This window comes from Moschus berezovskii, chromosome 5, assembly GCF_049115385.1.
Source record: "Moschus berezovskii isolate FMDL1 chromosome 5, NW_MosBer_1.0, whole genome shotgun sequence".
Taxonomy (NCBI): Eukaryota; Metazoa; Chordata; class Mammalia; order Artiodactyla; family Moschidae; genus Moschus; species Moschus berezovskii.
The window spans coordinates 84485496-84513198 of record NC_142464.1 but is presented as its reverse complement, the minus strand read 5'-3'; the positions used below and the strand labels follow the sequence as shown (position 1 = coordinate 84513198).

General features: G+C 38.6%; 1 pseudogene; it reads right to left on the bottom strand.

The window, feature by feature from the left end:
* LOC129561664 (condensin-2 complex subunit D3-like) overlaps positions 1–26396 on the bottom strand; it is a 40668-nt pseudogene extending 14272 nt beyond the window's left edge.
* Positions 26397–27703: the final 1307 nt, after the last annotated feature.

The window sequence follows — 27703 nt, the reverse complement described above, 5'->3', positions numbered from 1 at the left end:
TATATAAGCAGAACCTCTGAATATGATGGAATATCACTTCCATGATTAAGTTGTTATATGACACACAAAAAAGTAACCTGATATTTTGAGAGAAGAGAGCAAATTAGTAAAAAAAATATAACATTAGGCAATTTTCTTAATCCAGAAGAAAATATAAAGTAATAAAAATCCATAACTTACTGTTTTCATTAAATTATTATTTAATTTAGCTATAATTTATAAGATAAATTGTTGGTTCAAGATATTGATAAATAATGGAAAATTAAAAAAAAAAAACACATCAACCAAACTTTTGCTCCATTTTCAGTAAAAGTTTAAAAAGAATATCCTGACGTTGCTGAAATTGCTTTAAATTTTTCCTTTATTCTCATTTATATATTTATTTAGATTGGTTTCTCCTATGAGTGATGATAAAATAAAACATAGAAACTTTCACCATAGAGTGTCAGATACGTATCATTGCCATCAATCCAACTTAGGTAAGACAAACAAGCAAACTCATAACACTTTATATGTATAATGCTAAAAATGTGTAAATATACCTTAAATATGGATAATTTCTTTTCACTTATGACATTTTTAATTAATTTATTTTAATAGGAAAATAATTACTTTGCAATATCGTGATGTTTTTTGCTGTATATTGACAAGAATCAGCCACAGGTGCATTGCAGAAGATCAAACAGTTGTGAATATAAAACCATTTTCTCTATTGCCTATGTGCTTATTTTTAATTTTTATGATCAGCTTTAATTGTATTTATTGAAATGTAACTTTAACAGTAAAAATTGGGGTTTATAATTTGTGCATATTTTTCTAAATTTCATTTTCTAGTTCTTAGTTTTTGCTTGTGTATTTGTCTTATAGTAGAATCAATCCATGGGTTTTCTTTATGGATAGTTTGAGAAGATATCCTAGACTTTGGCACAATTTTTTAAAAGTTATATGTAGAATATATTTATATATTTTTAAAGTCATATCTGGATAAGACCCTTGAATACAGGATTGACTCAAGGACTGCAATAGGACTGAAGTGCTAATGCTGCATCATGCATAGATTCAGTTGTTAAAAGCAGGAAAGAATGGATGTATGAGTTATACTTGATATTTATTACAAATAAATACAATGAAGATAACTCAATCATAGTTATCTATGCTTGAAAATAAATATCTTAAAATATATTCAAAAGCTATTTTGAATAAAATTTTAAGTGATGAGTATCTAAAGAAATGAGTTGCACAGGAAGTTCTCTGAGCTCTCTCCTAAATGGCCATGTACAACATTTGCAGAGAGATTCATACTTATCCATTAATGCCAAAAGAGGTATATAGCAATAAATCCAGAATATTCAATTACCTTTACTTGGGTTTGGAGAAAGCAATGGAAAACATCAGTAGATTTGAGGATCACCAAAACACTGGCCCCTAAGGGATAAAAGATATTGGTAGAAAATTCTTGATGATGCTTACCATCCTGGACCCCTAATAGTCCATGCAGAACAGGCATCAAGATGTCAAGAAAGGAAACACTGGCTTTGTTGCTAGACATTAAAGATATGCATTTCTTAGAATGCCCTGAAAATTTAGGTATTCATTATTTGTTATTTTAACAAAAGCAACAGACAGTCTCAAAAAACACAAAGCTTACCAAACAAGAATTGTGCTGATAATAGTCCATGAAGATGCAAGGTGGGAGGTTAGAAATGCACAGCTTGCATTCTATACCAAAGAGTGATAGCTGATATGAATTTTAGAAGTGAAAAATTCCCTCAGAAATGCGAGCTCAGATTTTGTATGTGAACCTGCAGCAGTTGGAAGCCCTGGAGCATTGTTGACTCCAGGAATGTTCTTCTCTCACTTTAACTGCCAGCTCCTAGTGGAATGAGACTTGGACTTTGCAGATGAAGCTCAAGGACGAAACCAGGAGTCACAGTCTGGGATATGCCAAAAATCATATCAGATGACAAATGCCTAAGATAAGTCTTATCCATGGGAATATATGGCCTACAAGATTCAAAGGAATGGACTAGAATTAGAACTAGGGAATAAGAGAAAGTAAGAAATTATAGTATTAATAAAAAATAACAATGACAATAATAATGCCTAGCGTAAACTATCACTTGTTCTAAGAATTGTCCTAGGCACTTTATGTATATTAATTCATTTAATTCTCTCTACGTACTTAAGTTCAGTTTAGTTCAGTCGCTCAGTCGTGTCCGACTCTCTGCGACCCCATGAATCACAGCACGCCAGGCCTCCCTGTCCATCACCAACTCCCGGAGTTCACTCAAACTCATGTCCATAGAGTCAGTGATGCCATCCAGCCATCTCATTCTCTGTCGTCCCCTTCTCCTCCCGCCCTCAACCTTTCCCAGCAACAGAGTCTTTTCCAGTGAGTCAACTCGTCGCATGTGGTGGCCAAAATATTTCAATTTCAGCTTTAGCATCAGTCCTTCCAATGAACACCCAGGATTGATCTCCTTTAGAATGGACTGGCTGGATCTCCTTGCAGTACAAGGGTCTCTCAAGAGTCTTCTCCAGCACCACAGTTCAAAAGCATCAATTCTTCGGCGATCAGCTTTCTTCACAGTCCAACTCTCACATCCATACATGACCTCGGGAAAAACCATTGCCTTGACTAGACGGACCTTGGTTGGCAAAGTAATGTCTCTGCTTTTTAATATAATATCAAGGTTGGTCATAACTTTCCTTCCCAGGAGTAAGTGTCTTTTAATTTCATGGCTGCAATCAGCATCTGCAGTGATTTTGGAGCCACAAAAAATAAAGTCTGACACTGTTTCCACTGTTTTTCCAACTATTTCCCGTGAAGTGATGGGACCAGATGCCATGATCTTCGTTTTCTGAATGTTGAGCTTCAAGCCAACCTTTTCACTCTCCTCTTTCACTTTCAAGAGGCTTTTGAGTTCCTCTTCACTTTCTGCTGTAAGGGTGGTGTCATCTGAGTATCTGAGGTTATTGATATTTCTCCCAGCAATCTTGATTCCAGCTTGTGCTTCTTCCAGTCCAGCATTCCTCATGATGTACTCTGCATAGAAGTTAAATAAGCAAGGTGACAATATACAACCTTGATGTACTCCTTTTCCTATTTGGAACCAGTCTGTTGTTCCATGTACAGTTCTGACTGTTGCTTCCTGACCTGCATACAGGTTTCTCAAGAGGCAGGTCAGGTGGTCTGGGATTCCCATCTCTTTCAGAATGTTCCACAGTTGATTGTGATCCACACAGTCAAAGGCTTTGGCATATCAATGAAGCAGAAATAGATGTTTTTCTGGAACTCTCTTGCTTTCTCCATGATCCAGCGGATGTTGGCCATTTGATCGCTGGTGCCTCTGCCTTTTCTAAAACCTGCTTGAACATCTGGGAGTTCATGGTTCACATATCGCTGAAGCCTGTCTTGGAGAATTTTGAGCATGAGATGGACTTTATTATAACTAATCTTTTGTTTACAGATACAGAGACTGAGATATAGTGAGGATAAAATGTGTTCTTATTCAGGTAGAGAACAGAAAAACTATTGTGAAATTGGGTTAGAGATATTTACCCTGGTTACACTTGTGAATGGATGCTAGGTTCATTTAAAAGATAAACAATGAAGCAGGTAGACCAGCCTTTTGGATTTAGTTTGTAAAAACATTTGAACAGCATACTAAGTACTTCAGATTTCATTATGTTTCTCTGCTCACGTAACTCCATAACTCCTTTTTAATAAGAAATAAAGAATTGTCTAATAATTAGAGTAGTTAAAATATATTAGCCACCACAAGAGTTCTTCATTACTACATTGTTGAACATGCTCATGCACAGTCTAGAAGTCTGTCAAGGCTTGTTTTAGAGTAGAGTCCTACATTGTTTGAGATATTTTTAATTGTAACCTCCAAGTTAGAGACCTTAAGATCTGTTCTGATCCAAGGTACTTTTATTGTCTCTCAAACAAACAGATATCCTATAATTAAATATATGAAATTACAGATTTTTAAAAATATTATCCTGTATTGTCTATAACATGCTATGTGGGATTTTACTCAAAATTTAGAATAAAAATCACATGCTCTGATACTCTTCCAACCATCAATGTAATTTCAGTTTGCTTAAAGGAATCTTTGCATAATAAAGCAATAATTACACTGAACTCCTATTATGTTTGTGTTAAAGAGATATGAGATGTAAACTGTCTTGTGCTTTCTCATTTTCTAATCCTGCCAGCTATTACTGATTATTTAAAGCCGATATATAACTTAAATTTCTTTTCATCTCTAGTCATCAATGTGCCTTGTTATCTGTTTTTGAAACATTGTTGACATTCACTGAGACGGCAACCAGAATGCTGCTGCTGCTAAGTCGCATCAGTCTTGTCCAACTCTGTGCGACCCCATAGACTGCAGTCCACCAGGCTCCCCATCCCTGGGATTTTCCAGGCAAGAACACTGGAGTGGTTTGCCATTTCCTTCTCCAATGCATCAAAGTGAAACATGAATGTGAAGTCACTCAGTCATGTCTGACTCAGTGACCCCACGGACTGCAGCCTACCAGGCTCCTCCATCCATGGGATTTTCCAGGCAAGAGTACTGGAGTGGGTCGCCAGTGCCTTCTCCCAGAATAGAGGAAGCATAAATTTCGGTTTGCCTGTTGGATAACAAGCAGACTTATGTTAGGCAGAGTGTGTTAGATATTGAATTTGGTTTTGAGTTTGCTATGCCTGAAAGACAAAGAAGTGAGTGGTTTGGTTTTGTCTGAGGTTTTGTTGTTGTTTTCCATAGAAAATTATAAATAGTCTTAAGGAATGTTAAATTTCAGGCAGAGTTATAGATTTGCAATGCATCCAGGTATAGATGATAATTAAGAGGTTAGGAGTGAGTTTTTCCAGAAAAAGAAAACAGAATGATTTGAGACCCTGGAAGAGAGAATAGGCTATAGCACATTGTGGGGAAAGTGCTTAGCATCAACAGAGTTCTTCCTCAGTTGGAGAAGCAGAGATATGGTTTAGCTGTAACCATGGAGTCCTGGGAGTTAGGAAATAAAGCTATTTCTCCCATGTCTGGTCTTAGACTCATGGGATTTGAAGTTAAACAGGCCCAGGTTAAATGTGAGTATGACCATTTCAGTACACTCAATTTTATAATACTTACCTGTATGTCAATCTACTATTCTTATCTGAGCAATTGTCCATCCTCCTCAAAGAGTACATGCTCATCCTTGCCACTTTTCACATAAACTCTCTTTTTTTACACACAGGAACCAACAGACTGTTTTAAAATATAGCTTAGATTTTGTTATTAGTCTTGATCAAATGCTCTTAATAAAGCTTGACGTCCTGGTGGTAAACAAGCTCTACATGATCTGACCTCTCCCCATCCCTGCCCTCTCGCTGTATCAGCCACACTGTCCTCCTCTGCTGTTCCTTGCACCCTTGTACTATCCAAACATAGGCCTGCCTCAGCACTTCTGGAGTTTGTTTTCTGCCACTAATATTCTTTCCCAGATGATTGCATCTCTCCAAGTTTCCATCAGGTTTGGCCTCATATGGGTACACATACACACACACACACATATATCTCATATATATATATATATATATATATACACATATATATAAAGCAGCAGGCTCATTCATTGCCCTTTAAAATATTTATCTGCTTAATTTTCTTGATGGTACTTATTGTTACTTAATATGGTACATATTTACTTGTTAGACATTATCTGTCTTCTCCCACTAGAATGTAAATTCCTTGAAAGCACTAACATTGTCTGGTTTATTCATGACTATATCTCCTATGTCTAGAACAGGTCCTGTAACACTTCATAAACATATATTGAATAACTAATAACAGCTAATGCTGATATAGCTTTAATTGTATGCCTGGCACAGTTTTATGTGTCATCTATATATCAATTCATTCGATCCTTACAATGAAGATAATATTGCACATATGTACCATTATTATTCCTGCTTAGAAATATGGTCACTAATGCACAAAACAGTAAAGAAACGTGGTCAAAACACAAACAGATAGGAGCTGAGCCAGGACTACAGTCCAAGCAGCCTAGCTTTAGATTTTAAACTTGTCATGAAGGCAGTAGTGGGGATGGATAGATGGATAAATCTTCTAAGAACAGCTATATGACAATGTATACCTTCTCTAAGTCTCAGTTTCCTTGTCTGTAAAATGGGAATACTTATAAAATTATCTACTTTATATGTCAGTTATTAACATTATGATGAAATGATATATTAATAATAGCACATCAATTTACCTCTCCAAGACTGGGTTTTTCACCTTTTATAAGTAATATTAGGCCAAAGGAATAGTAAATTTCTCCTGTTACCCCAGTAATGTAGTTTTTAAGAGCATGGTCTCTTGAACCAGAATACTGGGATTAAAATCTATGTTCCAATGAGATGAAGAATAATGTTCATTTACAACTGGACTTAGAAATGCTAGCCTTACCTCTGGAGATGCCTGCATATCTGACCTTGATTTTTGGCTAATATAAGGGCAATGGAATTTATAATGGGCTGTTTATAAGGCGCAAAACTCCCATGGTGACACCCAAAGCTAGTTTGTTTGTTGTTATTTTTCACCTGACCTCTGTGGTTAGACTGCCTGGCTTGACTAGCTGATCAGAGGGGCATGAAAAGACCCCATTTCTGGGGAACTTGTGTCCTGAGCTATTCTGAAGCCAGGAATCAGGACACACACTAAAAAACTGGTGTTTTAATGCAGAGACAAAGCATGCACATGTGTGCATAAGGAACTTGGTGAGATTTTTTTCCTGGATGTCTCATGCATTCTCAGTGCTTGTCTGTACACTCTCATTTTGAAACATTTAAATAAAATCTCATTGTGAGTATGCTCTGGGGAATTTGGTAAGGCCTTCCAAACATACAAATTTATGTAGTCTTCACAAATAATAATTGCCTGTGTTGTTGAACAAGTTGTTTCTCTGGTACTCAATTTCTCCTCTACTAAGCAGGGAAACACATTACCTTACCTCCTGGGATGATAAAATTTTAATTTAATTACATATACTTCTCGTAAAAATACATAGGGAGAAATAAATGCTACTTTATACACTTTTATTCTTTCAAAATCAACATTTATACAATGGCTTGACTGTGTGCTGATAGTAAAGATTATTTAAGGTCATACTTGCAGTCTAATCTTGACACTTCCAAAAGTACATTTGAATGTCATCATATAATTGTGTATTTTTGTTAACACTTGAAAATGTGGTGAAGCATCACATACACCTGACCACTATTCTTGACTTATCTATAATAATGCAACATATAACCTAGGAGAAATGGACAATGTGAAAAATAACCAATTGTGAAAATATCAACTGAGAAGTAATTTTCTTTAGAAGTAATCTCATCTCTTAAATACAATAAAAACTAGGAATTATAAAATAATGAATTGTTAAGCTATCTCTTAAAATTTCATTTATTCAAACCCTGCCCAGTCACTTACCAATTATGACTTAGGAGAGTGAGTTAACCTCTCTGTGGCTCAATTTTCTCCCTTATAAAAGTAAGAAAAGTAATAGAGCCAGCTTCATAAATTGTTGTGAGAATTCAATGAGATAATCTATATAATATTAAGTGCTCAATAGATACTCTACTTTCTTTTCTTTTAAAATTGGTGATTTGAGAATTTCAGAAGAACAAAATTAAAAGGTTGCAATTTAGTGTGATAAAACGCATTTACACTTTCTTAAATTTATTTATGTATTTAAATAAAAATATAGTGAGAAAGTACCCATTATATCATACTTATTATTTGATTATTTTCTGTGTTTATTATGGGCCAGTAGTCTGATAGATGAAGGAATAAAATGTTGAAAGATAGTCACAGTCCTTCCTCAGAGAATTTATAATAAATCAGTAACTTAAAGAGTGGTAAGTATTATAATAAGAGAAATGCCATGTAGCAGTAACATATGTAGAAACATATAAACTATTACTAATACCTTAGAGACTTCAGGAAATTAACCAGAAAAATTTGTTCATTTGCAACCTGAAGGATAGGTGGAAATTAATCCTGTGGTTTACAAAGTTAATAGTATTTATAGATATCCAGACATTTAATACAGGCTTGTTTATTTCACAGGTTGGGTGAACTCCAGAATGTCAGGAGAATAAATTAACAGCCAATAGTTTCATAGCTCAACAAGAAACAGTTGATACAATCTAATTAAAATAAGTCATTAAATCAAACAAATCACCAGTCCAGGTTCGATGCATGATACAGGATGCTTGGGGCTGGTGTATTGGGGTGAACCAGAGGGATGAGATGGGGAGGGAGGTGGGAGGGGGGTTCAAGATAGGGAACACATGTACACCTGGGGCAGATTCATGTCAATGTATGGCAAAACCAATACAATAATATAAAGTTATTAGCCTCCAATTAAAATAAATTTAAAAAAATCAAGTTTTGTCATTAGTAAACATTTATATATCCCACCTTTTAAACTTCCTTTATGACTAAAGAAATACCATTAAAAGTTATTTTACAGCAATTCTGGTAGCAAGTTCAGTTCAGTTCAGGTGTACAGTCATGTCTGACTCTTTGCAACCCCATGAGTTACTCAAACTCACTCCATCTAGTCGGGGATGACATCCAACCACCTCATTCTCTGTCGTACCCTTTGCCTTCCACCTTAACTCTTTCCAGGCATTACAGACTTTTCCAAAGAGTCAGTTCTTCGAATCAGGTGGCCATATTATTGGAGTTTCAGCTTCAACATCATTCCTTGCAATGAATATTCAGGACTGATTTCCTTTAGGATGAACTGCTTGGATCTCCTTGCCATCCAAGGGACTCTCAAGAGTCTTCTCCAATACCACATTTCAAAAGCATCAATTCTTCAGCACTCAGCTTTCTTTATAGTCCAACTCTCACATCCATACATGACTATGGGAAAAACTATATCTTTGACTAGATGGACCTTTGTTAAAAAGTAATGTCTCTGCTTTTTAATATGCTGTCTAGGTTGTTCATAATTTTCCTTCCAAGGAGCAAGCATCTTAATTTCATGACTGCAGTCACCATCTGCAGTGATTTTGGAGTTTCCCAAAATAAAGTCTGCCACTGTTTCCATTGTTTCCACATCTATTTGTTATGAAGTGGTGGGTCCAGTTGCCATGATCTTAGTTTCCTGAATGTTGAGCTTTAAGCCAACATTTTCACTCTCCTCTTTCACTTTCATCTGGAGGCTCTTTTGTTCTTCTTCACTTTCTGCCATAAGGGTGTCATCTGCATATTTGAAGTTATTGATATTTCTCCGAGCAATCTTGATTCCAGCTTTTGTTTCATCCAGCCCAGCGTTTCTCATGATGTACTCTGCATATAAGTTAAATAAGCAGGGTGACAATATACAGCCTTGATGTACTCCTTTTCCTATTCTATTTGGAACCAGTCTGCTGTTCCATGTCCAGTTCTAACTGTTGCTTCTTGACCTGCATACAGATTTCTCAAGACACAGGTCAGGTGGTCTGGTATTTTCATCTCTTGGAGGATTTTCCACAGTTTGTTGTGATCCCATGTAGTCAAATGCTTTGGAATAATCAACAAAGCAGATGTTTTTCTGGAACTCTCTTGCTTTTTCAATGATCCAACAGACGTTGGCAATTTGATCTTTGGTTCCTCTGCCTTTTCTAAATACAACTTGAACATCTGCAAGATCGTGGTTCATGTACTGTTTAATCCTGGTTTGGAGAATTTTGAGGATCGCTTTGCTAGAGTGTGAGATGAATGCGATTGTGCAGTATTTTGTGCATTCTTTGGCATTGCCTTTCTTTAGAATTGGAGTGAAAACTGACCTTTTCCAGTCTGTGGCCACTGCTGAAATTTCCGTATTTGCTGGTATATCGAATGCAGCATTTTCACAGCATCAACTTTTAGGATTTGAATTAGCTCAACAGGAGTTCCATCACCTTCACTTGCTTTGCTCGTAGTGATGCTTCCTAAGGCCCACTTGACTTCACATTCCAAGATGTCTGGCTCTAAGGTAGTGATCACACCATCATGTTTATCTGGGTCATAAAGATCTTTTTCTGTATAGTTCTTCTGTGTATTTTGGCCACCTCTTTTTAATATCTTCTGCTTCTGTTAGATCCATACCGTTTCTGTCCTTTATTGTGTCCATCTTTGCATGAAATGTTCCCTTGGTATCTCTGATTTTCTTGAAGAGATCTCTAGTCTTTCCCATTATATTGTTTTCCTCTATTTCTTTGCACTGATCAGTAAGGAAGGCTTTTTTTATCTCTCCTTGCTATTCTTTGGAACTCTGCGTTCAGATGGGTATATCTTTTCCTTTTCTGATAGCAAGAGATTTTGTTAATATTTCTTCATATAACAGTGTCTTTCTTCTGCATTCCTAAAGAACATTTTCACTAGATAATTATGGGTTGTCCATCTTTTTCTTTCAGCATTTGAAAAATGTTATTTCCTTCCAAACTCTTGGCTTCTGGTGAGCAATCTTCTGTTATTCAATTTGTTAATACCCTATAGATTACACATCTTTTCTTGCTGGTTGCTTTAGGATTTTTCTTTATCTTTGGTTTTAAAAAGTTTGATTCTTGCTTTCTGGTTATTTATTTCTTTGAATTTATTTATTATTATTATTTTGGATTGTACTAAGCCTCTTATATCTGTAGACTTAGGCAATTAACAAATCTAGAATGTCTTCAGACAAGAGATCTAGAAAGTTTTCAGTCATTCTTTCTTCAGTTTTTTTCATTTGAATATTTCTCCTTTTTCTCTTCCTGGAACACTAATGGCTATGAATGATCTGTCAGAGTATTGCTGACGTTCTGATCTGGGCTGCTTCAAATTGCTTACGTAGACAAAGGTCCTGACCAAAGTACCTTTTATATATTCAGTGTAGCTTTGAACAAGGTATAGATCAATATTGATGTTTTTACCAGTGCTAATCAAATTGTTCCAACATTTCCACTGAATTATGTTTGAGAATCAACTGACAATATACAAGTAGGTCTAGTTCCTGTCTCTATTCTCTTCCATTGATGTAGATCGTTAAATTATATGTACTTCAACTCTTTTCTTCTTTTTTAAACTGTTTTTACTATTCTAGTTCCTTCACTTCTTCACAAAATGTTTAGGTTCAGATTGACAATTTCTGCTAAAATATTGTTGATTACAGGTCTAAAAGCTGCTGATATTGCATAGAAAGTGCATTTATTATAGAATCATTTTTGCATTTAATTTATGAGTTAATTAGAGGAGAATTGACATCTTTATAATGTCGAGCAATCTGATCCATGAACGAAGAATACTGCTCTACTTATGTAGTTCCTGCTTAATTTGCCATATAAATGTTTTACAGTCTCAGTAAAAAGTATGATTAGTGTTTCATACTTTTTGCAATGCTACTGTAATTTAAAATTTCTAATTTTCAATTGTTCTTTGTTAATATAACAATACTTATTAATAGATTTTTTTCATAGATTCTTTAGAATGTGTTGCATAGAAAATCCTGTCAATTGTGAAGAAAAATAATTTTCTTCTCACTTTTTATTCTATATATTTTTTAAATTTTCATACCTTATTGCACTGGTTAGAACTTTCAGTACAATATTTATGATGACTCACATCATTATCCTGCTCCTAATATTAAAGGGAACATAGTGTTTCATCATAAAGGTCAGGTTAATTATAAATACTTCAAGGATGCTGTTTATCAGGTTGAAAATATTCACATTAATTCCTACCCACTTGTAGATTATTTCAATGATAAATTGATGTTGAATTTTGTCAAATGCATCAGTTGAGATTATCATATTGTTTTCATCTCCAGGCAGTAGTTTGAGCTACACTGTTGATTTTCAGATGTTGAACAACCTTTTTTTTTCCCACTTTTATTTATTTATTTCTATTTTTTTTAATTTATTTTTTTATTTTATTGGAGGCAAATTACCTTACATTAATATATTGGTTGGTTTTGCCATACATTGACACGAATCCGCCCCGGGTGTACATGTGTTCCCCTTCCTGAACCCCCCTTCCACCTCCCTCTTCCTTATATCCTCCCTCCAGGTCATCCCCGTGCACCAGCCCCAAGCATCCTGTATCATGCATCGAACCTGGACTGGTGATTCATTTCACATATGATAATATACATGCTACAATGCCATTCTCCCAAACCGTCCCACCTTCACCCTCTCCCACAGAGTCCCAAAGACTGTTCTATACATGTATGTCTCTTTTGCAGTCTCGTATACAGGGTTAATAGAGTTTTGTCAAGAGAATGCACTGGTCATAGAAAACACCCTCTTCCAACAACACAAGAGAAGACTCTACACATGGACATCACCAGATGGTCAACACCGAAATCAGATTGATTATATTCTTTGCAGCCAAAGATGGAGAAGCTGTATAAAGTTAGCGAAAACAAGACCAGGAGCTGACTGTGGCTCAGATCATGAACTCCTTATTGCGAAATTCAGACTTAAATTGAAGAAAGTAGGGAAAACCACTAGACGATTCATATGACCTCAATCAAATCCCTTATGATTATACAGTGGAAGTGAGAAATATATTTAAGGGACTAGATCTGATAGATAGAGTACCTGATGAACTCTGGACGGAGGTTTGTGACATTGTACAGGAGACAGGGACCAAGACCATCCCCATGGAAAAGAAATGCAAAAAAGCAAAATGGCTGTCTGAAGAGGCCTTACAAATAGCTGTGAAAAGAAGAGAAGCGAAAAGCAAAGGAGAAAAGGAAAGATACAAGCATCTGAATGCAGAGTTCCAAAGAATAGCAAGGAGAGATAAGAAAGCCTTCCTCAGTGATCAATGCAAAGAAATAGAGGAAAACAACAGAATAGGAAAAACAAGAGATCTCTTCAAGAAAATTCGAGATTCCAAGGGAAGATTTCATGCAAAGATGGGCTCGATAAGGGACAGAAATGGTATGGACCTAACAGAGGCAGAAGATATTAAGAAAAGGTGGCAAGAGTACACAGAAGAACTGTACAAAAAAGATCTTCACGACCAAGATGGTCACGATAATGTGATCACTGACCTAGAGCCAGACATCTTGGAATGTGAAGTCAAGTGGGCCTTAGAAAGCATCACTACTAACAAAGCTAGTGGAGGTGATGGAATTCCAGTTGAGCTATTTCAAATCTTGAAAGATGATGCAGTGAAAGTGCTGCACTCAATATGCCAGCAGATTTGGAAAACTCAGCAGTGGACACAGGACTAGAAAAGGTCAGTCTTCATTCCAATCCCAAAGAAAGACAATGCTAAAGAATGCTCAAACTACTGCACAATTGCACTCATCTCACATGCTAGTAAAATCATGCTCAAAATTCTCCAAGCCAGGCTTCAGCAATATGTGAACCATGAACTCCCAGATGTTCAAGCAGGTTTTAGAAAAGGCAGAGGCACCAGAGATCAAATGGCCAACATCCGCTGGATCATGGAGAAAGCAAGAGAGTTCCAGAAAAACATCTATTTCAGCTTCATTGACTATGCCAAAGCCTTTGACTGTGTGGATCACAATCAACTGTGGAACATTCTGAAAGAGATGGGAATACCAGACCACCTGATCTGCCTCTTGAGAAACCTGTATACAGGTCAGGAAGCAAGTGTCAGAATTGTACATGGAATGACAGACTGGTTCCAAATAGGAAAAGGAGTATGTCAAGTCTGTATATTGTCACCGTGCTTATTTAACTTATATGCAGAGTACATCATGAGGAATGCTGGGCTGGAAGAAGCACAAGATGGAATCAAGATTGCCAGGAGAAATATCAATAACCTCAGATATGCAGAAGACACCACCCTTACAGCAGAAAGTGAAGAGGAACTCAAAAGCCTCTTGATGAAAGTGAAAGAGGAGAGTGAAAAGGTTGGCTTCAAGCTCAACATTCAGAAAACAAAGATCATGGCATCCGGTCTCATCACTTCATGGGAAATAGATGGAAAAACAGTGGAAACAGTGTCAGACTTTATTTTTTGGGGCTCCAAAATCACTGCAGATGCTGATTTCAGCCATGAAATTAAGAGACGCTTACTCCTGGGAAGGAAAGTTATGACCAACCTGGATAGTATATTAAAAAGCAGAGACATTACTTTGCCAACAAAGGTCCGTCTAGTGAAGGGTATGGTTTTTTCCGTGGTCATGTATGGTGTGAAGAAAGCTGATTGCCAAAGAATTGATCTTTTGATCTTTGGTGTTGGAGAAGACTCTTGAGAGTCCCTTGGACTGCAAGGAGATCCAACCAGTCCATTCTAAAGGAGATAAATCCTGGGTGTTCATTGGAAGGACTGATGCTAAAGCTGAAACTGCAATAGTTTGGCCACCTCATGCGACGAGTTGACTCACTGGAAAAGACTCTGATGCTGGGAAAGGTTGGGGGCGGGAGGAGAAGGGGACGACAGAGAATGAGATGGCTGGATGGCATCACTGACTCAAGGGACATGAGTTTGAGTGAACTCTGGGAGTTGGTGATGGACACAGAGGCCTGGCGTGCTGTGATTCATGTTGTCGCGGAGAGTCGGACACGACTGAGCGACTGAACTGAACTGATACAGGTTTAAGGTTACCATCTTTCTAAATTCCATATATATGCCTTAGTATACTGCATTGATGTTTTTCTTTCTGGCTTACTTCACTCTGTATAATAGGCTCCAATTTCATCCACCTCATTAGAACGGATTCAAATGCATTCTTTTTGATGGCTGAGAAATACTCCATTGTGTATATGTACCAAAGCTTTCTTATCCATTCATCTGCAGATGGATATCTAGGTTCCTTCTATGTCCTGGCTATTATAAACAGTGCTACGATGAACATATGTCTCTTTCAATTCTGGTTTCCTCGGTGTGTATGCCCAGGAGTGCGATTGCTGGATCATATGGCAGTTCTATTTCCAGTTTTTTGAGGAATCTCCACACTGTTCTCCATAGTGGCTGTACTAGTTTGCATTCCCACCAACAGTGTAAGAGGGTTCCCTTCTCTCCACTCCCTCTCCAGCATTTATTGCATGTAGGCATTTGGATAGCAGCCATTCTGACTGGTGTGAAATGGTATCTCATTGTGTTTTTGATTTTCATTTCTCTGATTATGAGGGATGTTAAGCATTTTTTCATGTGTGTGTTAGCCATCTGTATGTCTATTTGGAGAACTGTCTGTTTAGTTCTTTGGCCCATTTTTTGATTGGGTCATTTATTTTTCTGGAATTGAGGTGCAGGAGCTGCTTGTATATTTCTGAAATTAATTCTTTATCAGTTGCTTCATTTGCTATTATTTTCTCCCATTCTGAAGGCTGTCTTTTCACCTTGCTTATGGTTTCCTTTGTTGTGCAGAAGCTTTTAATTTTAAATAGGTCCCAGTTGTTTATTTTTGCTTTTATTTCCAATATTCTGGGAGGTGGGTCATGGTGGATCCTGCTGTGATTTATGTCGCAGAGTGTTTTTCCTACATTCTCCTCTAGGAGTTTTATAGAATCTGGTCTTAAATTTAGCTCTCTAATCCATTTTGAGTTTATTTTGGTGTATGATGTTAGGAAGTGTTCTAGTTTCATTCTTTTACAAGTGGCTGACCAGTTTTCCCAGCACCACTTGTTAAAGAGACTGTCTTTTCTCCATTTTATATTCTTGCCTTCTTTGTCAAAGGTAAGGTGTCCATAGGTGTGTGGATTTATCTCTGGGCTTTCTATTTTGTTCCATTGATCGATATTTTTGTCTTTATGCCAGTACCATACTGTCTTGATGACTGTGTCTTTGTAGTAGATCCTGAAGTCCGGTAGGTTAATATCTCCAGTTCCATTCTTCTTCTTCAAGATTGCTTTGGGTATTCGAGGGTTTTTGTATTTCCATACAAATTGTGAGATTATTTGTTCTAGTTCTGTGAAAAATATCATTGGTATCTTGATAGGGATTGCATTGAATGTATAAATTACTTTGGGTAGTATACTCATTTTTACAATATTTGTTCTTCCAATCCACGAACATGGTATATTTCTCCATCTATCAGTGTCCTCTTTGATTACTTTCACTAGTGTTTTATAGTTTTCTATGTACAAGTCTTTTGTTTCCTTAGGTAGATATATTCCTAAGTATTTAATTTTTTTCGTTGCAACAGTGAATGGAATAGTTTCCTTAATTTCTCTTTCTATTTTCTCATTATTAATGTATAGCAAGGCAAGGGATTTCTGTGTGTTGATTTTATATCCTGCAACTTTACTGTATTCATTGCTTAGCTCTAGTAGTTTTCTTGTAGAATCTTTAGGGTTTTCTGTGTAGAGGATCATGTCATCAGCAAACAGTGAAAGCTTTACTTCTTCTTTTCCAATTTGTATTCGTTTTATGTCTTTTTCTGCTCTGATTGCTATAGCCAAAACTTCCAGAACTATGTTGAATAGTTGTGGTGAGAGTGGGCACCCTTGTCTTGTTCCTGACTTTAGGGGAAATGCTTTCAGTTTTTCACCATTGAGGATAATGTTTGCTGTGGGTTTGTCATATATAGTTTTTATTATGTTGAGATATGTCCCTTTAGTCCCACTTTCTGGAGGGTTTTTATCATAAATGGATGTTGTATTTTGTTGTTGATGTTGTCGAAGGCTTTCTTTGCATCTATTGAGATAATCATATGATTTCTATTTTTCAGTTTGTTAATGTGGTGTATTATGTTGATTGATTTGCGGATATTGAATAATCCTTGCATTCCTGGGATAAAGCCCACTTGGTCATGATGTATGATCTTCTTATTGCGTTGTTGGATTCTGATTGCTAGAATTTTGTTAAGGATTTTTGCATCTATGTCCATCAGTGATATTGGCTTGTAGTTTTCTTTTATTGTGGGATCTTTACCAGGTTTTGGGATTAGGGTGATGGTGGCCTCATAGAGTGAGTTTGGAAGTTTCCCTTCCTCAGCAATTTTCTGAAAGAGTTTGAGTAGAATAGGTGCTAGCTCTTCTCTAAAGTTTTGGTAGAATTCGGCTGTGAAGCCGTCTGGACCTGGGCTTTTGTTTGCTAGAAGATTTCTCATTACAGCCTCTAGTTCCGTGCTTGTGATGGGTCTGTTCAGATTTTCTATTTCTTCCTGGTTCAGTTTTGGCAAGGTGTACTTTTCTAGGAATTTGTCCATTTCTTCCAGGTTATTCATTTTATTGCCATATAAAATTGCTGATAGTATTCTCTAATAATCCTTTGTATTTCTGTGTTGTCAGTTGTGATCTCTCCATTTCATTTCTAATTTTATTGATTTGGTTCTTCTCCCTTTCTTTCTTGATGAGTCTGGCTAGTGGTTTTTCAATTTTATTTACCTTCTCAAAGAACCAGCTTTTGGCTTTGTTGATTTTTGCTATGGTCTCTTTTGTTTCTTTTGCATTTATGTCTGCCCTAATTTTTACGATTTATTTCATTCTACTAACCCTGGGGTTCTTAATTTCTTCCTTTTCTAATTTCTTTATATGTAGGGTTAGGTTATTTAGTTGTCTTTTTTCTTGTTTCTTGAGGTGTGCCTGTATTGTTATGAACTTCCCTGTTAGCACTGCTTTTACAGTGTCCCAGAGGTTTTGGGTTGTTGTGTTTTCATTTTCATTCATTTCTATGCATATTTTGATTTCTCTTTTGATTTCTTCTATGATTTGTTTCTTTATTCAGCAGCATGTTGTTCAGCCTCCATATGTTGGCATTTTTAGTAGTTTTTCTCTTGTAATTGAGATCTAATCTTACTGCATTGTGGTCAGAAAAGATGCTTGGAATGATTTCATTTTTTTAAAATTTACCAAGGCTAGATTTACGGCCCAGGATGTGATCTATCCTGGAAAAGGTTCCGTGTGCACTTGAGAAAAAGGTGAAATTCATTGTTTTGGGGTGAAATGTCCTATAGAGATCTATTAGGTCTAACTGGTCTATTGTATCATTTAAAGTTTGTGTTTCCTTGTTAATTTTCTGTTTAGTTGATCTATCCATAGGTGTGAGTGGGATATTAAAGTCTCCACTATTATTGTGTTATTGTTAATATCCCCTTTCATACTTGTTAGTAATTGTCTTACATATTGCGGTGCTCCTATGTTGGGTGCATAAATATTCATAATTGTTATATCTTCTTGGATTGATCCTTTGATCATTATGTAGTTTCCTTCTTTGTCTCTTTTCACAGCCTTTATTTTAAAGTCTATTTTATCTGATATGAGTATTGCTACTCCTGCTTTCTTTTGGTCTCTATTTGCATGGAATATCTTTTTCCAGCCCTTCACTTTCAGTCTGTATGTGTCCCTCTATTTGAGGTGGGTCTCTTGTAGACAACATATATGGGAGTCTTGTTTTTGTATCCATTCAGCCAGCCTTTGTCTTTTGGTTGGGGCATTCAACCCATTTACATTTAAGGTGATTATTGATAAGTATGATCCCGTTGCCATTTTCTTTATTGTTTTGGGTCTGAGTTTATATACCCTTTCTGTGTTTCCTTTCTAGAGAAGATCCTTTAGTATTTGTTGGAGAGCTGGTTTGGTGATGCTGAATTCTCTCAGCTTTTGCTTTTCTGTAAAGCTTTTGATTTCTCCTTCATATTTGACTGAGATCCTTGCTGGGTAAAGTAATCTGGGCTGTAGGTTACTTTCTTTCATCACTTTAAGTATGTCTTGCCATTCCCTCCTGGCCTGAAGAGTTTCTGCTGAAAGATCAGCTGTTACCTTATGGGGATCCCCTTGTGTATTATTTGTTGCTTTTTCCTTGCTGCTTTTAATATTTGTTCTTTGTGTTTGATCTTTGTTAATTTGATTAATATGTGTCTTGGAGTATTTCGTCTTGGGTTTATCCTGTTAGGGACTCTCTGTGTTTCTTGGACTCGGGTGATTATTTCCTTCCCCATTTTAGGGAAATTTTCAACTATTATCTCCTCAAGTATTCTCTCATGGTCTTTCTTTTTGTCTTCTTCTTCTGGGACTCCTATGATTCGAATGTTGGGACGTTTGATATTGTCCCATATGTCTCTAATATTGTTCTCATTTCTTTTAATTCGTTTTTCTTTTTCCATCTCAGTTTCATTTATTTCTACAATTCTATCTTCTAGCTTGCTTATCCTGTCTTCTGCCTCCATTATTCTACTGTTTGTTCCCTCGAGAGTGTTTCTGATCGCATCTATTGCATTATTCGTTATATATTGACTCTTTTTTATTTCCTCTAATTCCTTATTAAACATTTCTTCCATCTTCTCAATCCTTTTCTCCAGTTTATTTATCTGTAACCCCATTTTGCTTTCCAGATTTTGAATCATTTTCACAATTAAAATTCGAAATTCTTTATCGGGTAGGTTCCCTATATCTTCCTCTTCTGTTTGTGTTGGTGGGCATTTATCCTGTTCCTTTCCGTTCCGTTCCGTTCAGTAGCTCAGTCATGTCTGACTCTTTGCGACCCCGTGGACTGTAGCCTACCAGGCTTCTCTGCCCATGGGATTCTCCAGGCAAGAATACTGGAGTCGGTTACCATTTCCTTCTCCAGGGGATCTTCCCGACCCAGGGATCAAACCCGGGTCTCCTGCATTGGAGGCAGACGCTTTAACCTCTGAGCCACCAGGGAAGCCCATCCTGTTCCTTTACTTGCTGGGTATTTTTCTTCTTCTTCATCTTCCTTATATTGCTGTGTTCGGGGTGGCCTTTCCGTCTTCTGACAGTTTGTGGAGTTCTCTTTATTATGTAGCTACCTCATTGTGTGTGGGGTTGGATGGGTGACTTGTCAAGGTTCCCTTGTTAGGGAAGCTTGTGTAGATGTTCTGGTGGGTGGAGCTAGATTTCTTCTCTCTGGAGTGCAATGAAGTGTCCAGTAATGAGTTATGAGATGTCAGTGGGTTTGGAGTGGCTTTGGGCAGCCTGTATAATGAAGCTCAGTGGTATTCTCCTGTGTTGCTGGATAGTTTGCGTAGTATGTCTTTCACTGAAACTTGTTGCCCCTTGGGTGGTGCCTGGTTTCAGTGTATGTATGGAGGCATTTGATGAGTACCTATCAATTAATGTTCTCTGGAACAGGAGATCTCTGTTGTTCTCAGGGTTTGGACTTAAGCCTCTGCCTCTGGTTTTCATTCTTATTCTTGCAGTAGGCTCAAGGCTTCTCCCTCTGTTACTTCCAAGGCAGTTCCTTCTGTTGAAAAAGCTCTTCTGTTTTCTGGTCTCCTCAGTGTCTAATTCCCGTCCTGACACCAGGATGCGGTGGTGGACACTTTTTTTTCCCGGGTGACCTGTTCAGTCCTGCTGTGGGGAGGGAGGAACGCAGCTAACAAATATCCCTGGCATCTGTGGGGAGTGCTTGCAGTGTCTCGGCTACACTGGGAATGCTCCCGCTCGAGGCGTGTGTGCTTTCCCTGTTTATGCTGCTCAGGCTCTGGGTTGCTCTGCCAGGAGCTGTCCGTGGCCTGCGCTCGGTTGCATGCACTTCCCAGGTCTGAATGGCTCAGGTTCAGGTCCTCGGGTACTCCACAAAGGCGCAGACTTGGCTGGGCCTGAGTTTTGTGCCTTCCCCAGTCCAGGTAGCTCAGGTGACCAGGTGTTTGGCGAGCACGGTCACTGCGACTTATTGCCTTCATGGTCCCTGCTGCTCGGTTTTCTGTCTGTACAACCGGCGCACTTTCTCAGGCGGATATCGACCAGCTGGAACCCAAGAAGTCTTGGTTAGCAAGGAAGTCTGCCTGCAGCTTGGTATGGGAAGCCTCTCTGGGGCCGCAACTGCCCCTTCTGGCGCTGGCAGCCCTCCCTGCCTGTGTCAGCAGGGGCTGGGGGATTGGCCTCCCGCTGCCAGCTCACTCTGCTCAGTGCTTTGTTCTGCAAGTGGGGCTGGTGGAATCTTGGGTTGGGGCTTTTCGCAGGCTTTTCACAGCCTTTTTGCCTTTTAGCTGCAGCATCTGCTTCGTTATCTTAAGTTCGCAACCCCAGTTTGCCCTGGGGCATTCAAGCCCGGTTCTCCCTCTAAGCGCGCCGCCCGCGCCTCTCTGCCCAGCCCCCACCTGCTAGTGGGGGGTGCGGGCGTCTGCACCACTTCTCTGCTGAGAGTTTCCTCTGGGCACTTAATCTGTAGGTTTTAATTATTTATGTCTTTTGTCTCACAGTTATGTGGCCCTCTGAGGTTCCACTCGCCAGTGTTTCCAGGTGTTTGGAAACTTCTCTTTTTTTTTTTTTTTTTAAGCCTCCCTTCCCAGGAGGGAGCTCCGTCCCTCCCTCTTTTGTCTCTCTTTTTATCTTTTATACTATTTCCTACCTCTTTTCGAGGACTATGGGCTGCTTTTCTGGGTGACTGATGTCTTCTGCCGGTATTCAGAAGTTGTTTTGTGGGATTTACTCAGCGTTCAAATGTTCTTTTGCTGATTTTGTGGGGGAGAAAGTGGTTGCCCCAACCTATTCCTCCGCCATCTTCCCGTGCTCCCCCTGAACAACCTTAATTTAACAGAGTAGACTCCACCTTATCACCATATAGTATCAGCTTTCCCTTGCACTTCTCTGCATATCTTTAATACAACCTTGTTGAAGAAATACATAAAAATTTATATTTATTACATAAAAATTTATATTTATCTTATACTGCAAGGAGATCCAACCAGTCCATTCTAAAGGAGATCAATCCTGGATGTTCATTGGAGGGACTGATGCTAAAGCTGAAACTGCAATACTTTGGCCACCTCATGCGTCGAGTTGACTCACTGGAAAAGACTCTGATGCTGGGAAAGGTTGAGGGCGGGAGGAGAAGGGGACGACGGAGAATGAGATGGCTGGATGGCATCACCGACTCTGTGGACATGAGTTTGAGTGTACTCTGGGAGTTGGTGATGGACAGGGAGGCCTGGCGTGCTGTAATTCATGGGGTCGCTGAGAGTCGGACACGACTGAGCAACTGAACTGAACTGAACTGAACTGATATTTACTAATGGGCTTCCCTGGTGGCTCAGAGGTTAAAGCGTCTGCCTCCAATGCAGGAGACCCGGGTTTGATCTCTGGGTCGGGAAGATCCCCTGGAGAAGGAAATGGTAACCCACTCCAGTATTCTTGCCTGGAGAATCCCATGGGCAGAGAAGCCTGGTAGGCTACAGTCCACGGGGTCGCAAAGAGTCAGACACGACTGAGCGACTGAACGGAACGGAACAGATATTTACTAATATTTTATGGAAGTTTTTGCATTTATGTCTGTGAAAGCTATTCTGCAGTTTTTTCATAACTCCTTCCTTTGGTTGGCAATCAGGATAATTCTTACTTTGAAAAAATCAGTAGGGCATGAGTTCCTACCTCCTCCTCTAATGTAAAAAAGGTATTGTTTCTTAAATACTATGCAGAATTAATGAGCAAGATTATGTAGGCCTAGAACTTTCTTTATGGGAAAGTTTTTAAATATAAATTTAATTCATTTAAAATGAGACAATTTGGATTGTTCTTGAATTTCTATTGATGCTTTCTGTAATTCAAGTAACTTATACTTTCAAATATATTGTCAAACTTATTGACATAAGTTTCTTTTTAATCTCCCTTAGTTTTCCTTTAATATCTCCAAAATCTTTATTGATGGACCAATTTTATTCCCAGAATTGTTAATTTATTTTTATTTTTTAACATTTTGAGGTAATAGCAGATTTACAGAAGTGTCACAGGAGAGTTCCTGTGTATTCTTTACCCATCTTCCCTAAAGCTAACATTTTACATAACCATTGCATAGGAAATGGCTACACATTCCAGCATTCTTACCAGGAAAATTCCATGGATGGAGGAGCCTGGCAGACTACAGTCCATGGGGCTGTAAATAATTGGACATGACTGAGTGTGCACACACACAGCATGGTTATCAAAACTGAGGAACTGACACCAACCTAGAAAGCATATTAAAAAGCAGAGACATTACTTTGCCAACCAAGGTCCGTCTAGTAAAAGCTATGGTTTTTCACGTGGTCATGTATGGATGTGAGAGTTGGACTGTGAAGAAAGCTGATCGCTGAAGAATTGATGCTTTTGAACTGTGGTGCTGGAGAAGACTCTTGAGAGTCCCTTGGACTGCAAGGAGATCCAACCAGTCCATTCTAAAGGAGATCAATCCTGGGTGTTCATTGTAAGGACTGATGCTAAAGCTGAAACTCTTATACTTTGGCCACCTCATGCAACGAGTTGACTCCATGGAAAAGAGTCTGATGCTGGTAGGGATTGGGGGCAGGAGGAGAAGGGGACGACATAGAATGAGATGGCTGGATGGCATCACCGACTCTATGGACATGAGTTTGAGTGAATTCCGGGAGTTGGTGATGGACACAGAGGCCTGGCATGCTGTGATTCATGGGGTCGCAAAGAGTCGGATATGACTGAGCGACTGAACTGAACTGAACTGAATGCATTTTTGGTAAGAATATCACAAAAGTGATATGCTCTTTCTTGGTGATTTTTATCAGAGGTACATGTTGTCAATATGAAGAGGAGCCTGGCAGGCTGCAGTCCATGAGGCAGCAAAGAGTAAGACATAACTAAGCAGTAGAACAGTGATGTGATCGACACTGTCAAAGGCTTTGGCATAGTCAATGAAGCAGAAATAGATGTTTTTCTGGAACTCTCTTGCTTTCTCCATGATCCAGCGGATGTTGGCCATTTGATCTCTGGTGCCTCTGCCTTTTCTAAAACCTGCTTGAACATCTGGGAGTTCACGGTTTACATACTGCTGAAGCCTGGCTTGGAGAATTTTGAGTATGACTTTACTAGCATGTGAGATGAGTGCAATTGTGCGGTAGTTTGAGCATTCTTTGGCATTGCCTTTCTTTGGGATTGGAATGAAGACTGACCTCTTCCAGTCCTGTGGCCACTGCTGAGTTTTCCAAATCTGCTGGCATATTGAGTGTAGCACTTTCACAGCATCATCTTTCAAGACTTGAAATAGCTCAACTGGAATTGCATCACCTCCACTAGCTTTGTTAGTAGTGATGCTTTCTAAGGCCCACTTGACTTCACATTCCAAGATGTCTGGCTCTAGGTCAGTGATCACGTTATCGTGACTATCTTGGTCGTGAAGATCTTTTTTGTACAGTTCTTCTGTGTATTCCTGCCACCTCTTCTTAATATCTTCTGCTTCTGTTAGATCCATACCATTTCTGTCCTTTATCGAGCCCATCTTTGCATGAAATGTTCCCTTGGAATTTCTAATTTTCTTGAAGAGGTCTCTTGTTTTTCCTATTCTGTTGTTTTTCTCTATTTCTTTGCATTGATCACTGAGGAAGTCTTTCTTATCTCTCCTTGCTATTCTTTGGAACTCTGCATTCAGATGCTTATATCTTTCCTTTTCTCCTTTGCTTTTCGCCTCTCTTCCTTTCACAGCTATTTGTAAGGCCTCCTCAGACAGCCATTTCGCTCTTTTGCATTTCTTTTCCATGGGGATGGTCTTGGTCCCTGTCTCCTGTACAATGTCACAAACCTCCGTCCAGAGTTCATCAGGCATTCTCTCAATCAGATCTAGTCCCTTAAATCTATTTCTCACTTCCACTGTACAATCATAAGGGATTTGATTGAGGTCATATCTGAATGGTCTAGTGGTTTTCCCTACTTTTTCAATTTAAGTCTGAATTTCGCAGTAAGGAGTTCATGATCTGAGCCACAGTCAACTCCTGGTCTTGTTTTTGCTAACTGTATACAGCTTCTCCATCTTTGGCTGCAAAGAATATAATCAATCTGATTTCGGTGTTGACCATCTGGTGATGTCCATGTGTAGAGTCTTCTCTTGTGTTGTTGGAAGAGGGTGTTTGCTATGACCAGTGCATTCTCTTGACAAAACTCTATTAGCCTTTGCCCTGCTTCGTTCTGTGCTCCAATCACAATAAACTGTGGGAAATTCTGAAAGAGATGGGAATACCAGACCACCTGACCTGCCTCTTGAGAAACCTGTATGCAGGTCAGGAAGCAACAGTCATAACTGTACATGGAACAACAGACTGGTTCCAAATAGGAAAAGGTGTACGTCAAGGTTGTATATTGTCACCTTGCTTCTTTAACTTATATACAGAGTACATCATGAGCAACGCTGGGCTGGAAGAAGCACAAGCTGGAATCAAGATTGCTGGGAGAAATATCAATAACCTCAGATATGCAGATGACACCACCCTTATGGCAGAAAGTGAAGAGGAACTCAAAAGCCTCTTGATGAAAGTGAAAGAGCAGAGTGAAAAGGTTGGCTTGAAGCTCAACATTCAGAAAACAAAGATCATGGCATCTGGTCCCATCACTTCATGGGAAATAGATGGAAAAACAGTAGAAACAGTGTCAGACTTTATTTTTTGTGGCTCCAAAATCACTGCAGATGCTGATTGCAGCCATGAAATTCAAAGACGCTTGCTCCTTGGAAGGAAAGTTATGACCAACCTTGATAGTATATTAAAAAGCAGAGACATTACTTTGCCAACCAAGGTCCGTCTAGTCAAGGCTATGGTTTTTCCAGTGGTCATGGATGTGAGAGTTGGACTGTGAAGAAAGCTGATCGCCGAAGAATCGATGCTTTTGAACTGTGGTGTTGGAGAAGACTCTTGAGAGTTCCTTATACTGCAAGGAGATCCAAACAGTCCATTCTAAAGGAGATCAATCCTGGATGTTCATTGGAGGGACTGATGCTAAAGCTGAAACTGCAATACTTTGGCCACCTCATGCGACGGGTTGACTCACTGGAAAAGACTCTGATGTTGGGAAAGGTTGGGGGCGGGAGGAGAAGGGGACGATGGAGAATGAGATAGCTGGATGGCATCACCGACTCTGTGGACATGGGTTTGAGTGTACTCCGGGAGTTGGTGATGGACAGGGAGGCCTGGCGTGCTGTGATTCATGGGGTCGCAGAGAGTCGGACACGACTGAGCGACTGAACTGAATTCAACTGAACTGAACAGAACAGTGATGTTGTTATCTCTATAAATTTGTGCCCCAGAGTGTAACTTCTCCATTAACTTGCCCCTCCCTCAGTGTTAACCTGTTGCTTTTTGTTACTTAGTGCTTGCCAGTATGGTTTTGGAGAGAGTATCCTTGCCTCATGTGTAGGATTTTCTGTTTCCTCCCATCTTCCCCATGAGACTCAATTTTTGAATCTTTAGTGGATTTTGCATGGAAAAAAGTGTGTTCCCCTAGAAAAAAGAGATTTCTAATTATATTGATATAGGATCTTGAGCTCTAGAATATTTGTTGATACTCCCCTAATTTTTAAGGTGTTTTCTTTCATCCTTCTTCAACTCATAATCAAATTTCACTCACATCTGGCAACAGCAGAATCTGTTGCCCTTTTCTCTGGTGAAGGCTTTTCCTCAGAAGAAGTGAATCCATGAAGAGGGTTGAGTTTAGAACCTTTCCAGCAGCAGCAACAGTAAATTCCTTCCTGCAGGCACTGAGGGACAGAGATTCTCTTTGGGCTCATTCACTACTCTAATCTTTCTTATAAGCTTCTAATGAAGAACTGTGACAAGGAACTTGCAACTGACTGTGAGTTCCCTCTTTCCTGGGTCTCCACGGGGTCCTATGGGCTTCCCTGTTAGCTCAGCTGGTAAACAGCTGGTAAAGTTGGTAAAGAATCCACCTGCAAAGCTGGAGACCCTGGTTCAATTCCTGAGTCTGCAAGATCCACTGGAGAAGGGATAGGCTACCCACTTCAGTATTCTAAGGCTTCCATGGTGTCTCAACTGGCAAAGAATCTGCCCACAATGTGGGAGACCTGGGTTCAATCCCTGAGTTGGGAAGATCCCCTGGAGAAGGGAACAGCTACCCACTCCAGTATTCTGGCCTGAAGAATTCCATGAATTGTCTAGTCCATAGCGTCATAAAGAGTCAAATACAACCGAGCAACTTTCACTTTCACAAGGTGTCCTATACTGTCACTGCAGATCACATGCATTCTTTTCACAGTTCTTTACATTAGTTCTGTTTAGTCTTATTCGCTTAGTATCAGTCATGTCTTCCTCTTAAGTTCTCCCACAAGTAAATCAGTCCCTGGCATCCCTTCTGTCTCCTCAGGGACATCTATCTCTCCAAATTTATATTTTTTGTAGCCATTTCTCATTTATCGAGTGAGATTTTTCTTCCAGCTTTTTCATTCCACAAGGAAAGGAGATCTTTATTTTTTTTTAATTTAAATATGGTTATAAATGAAAATACCTAATAGACTAATTTTGATCTTCTTAAAACAAATATATAATGGAATTTTGATGTTTCAATTTCCCCAGAACTTTTGCTAATGCAGCTAAGATACAACAAATCTATGTTCCAAGAGAGCTTTTTACAAGATAAACTTGTTTAAACCTACTTGAAAGAATTACCTCTAATCACAATAAATTCTTCCACATGCTTAGAGTTCCAAGAACTTAAGATCTTTGTCATTTATTTTCCCATTAACCAGTTCACTCTATGGGTAGAATATTCTGGGCATTCGTAGCTCAGTCTGTCCTCTTTCTCTTATGATCTTTGCACTAGCAGAAATCATGGATTGTCTTCTACTTCTCGATATTACAAATGTAATTAGCCAGACTACATATATGGAGACCAATTCTTTAGCTTGATATGATATTGTTAATAATTCAATAGATGTAATCCCTTAATTCTTTGAATTCAGTTATAAGGACCATTTGTATGCCATACTAACTTCATTCTCTAATCCAATTGCTATAAAAAATAGTGGTCATATTTTATTCCTTACCTAATTAGCTATTCTTTTTAAAATTTTTAATATTT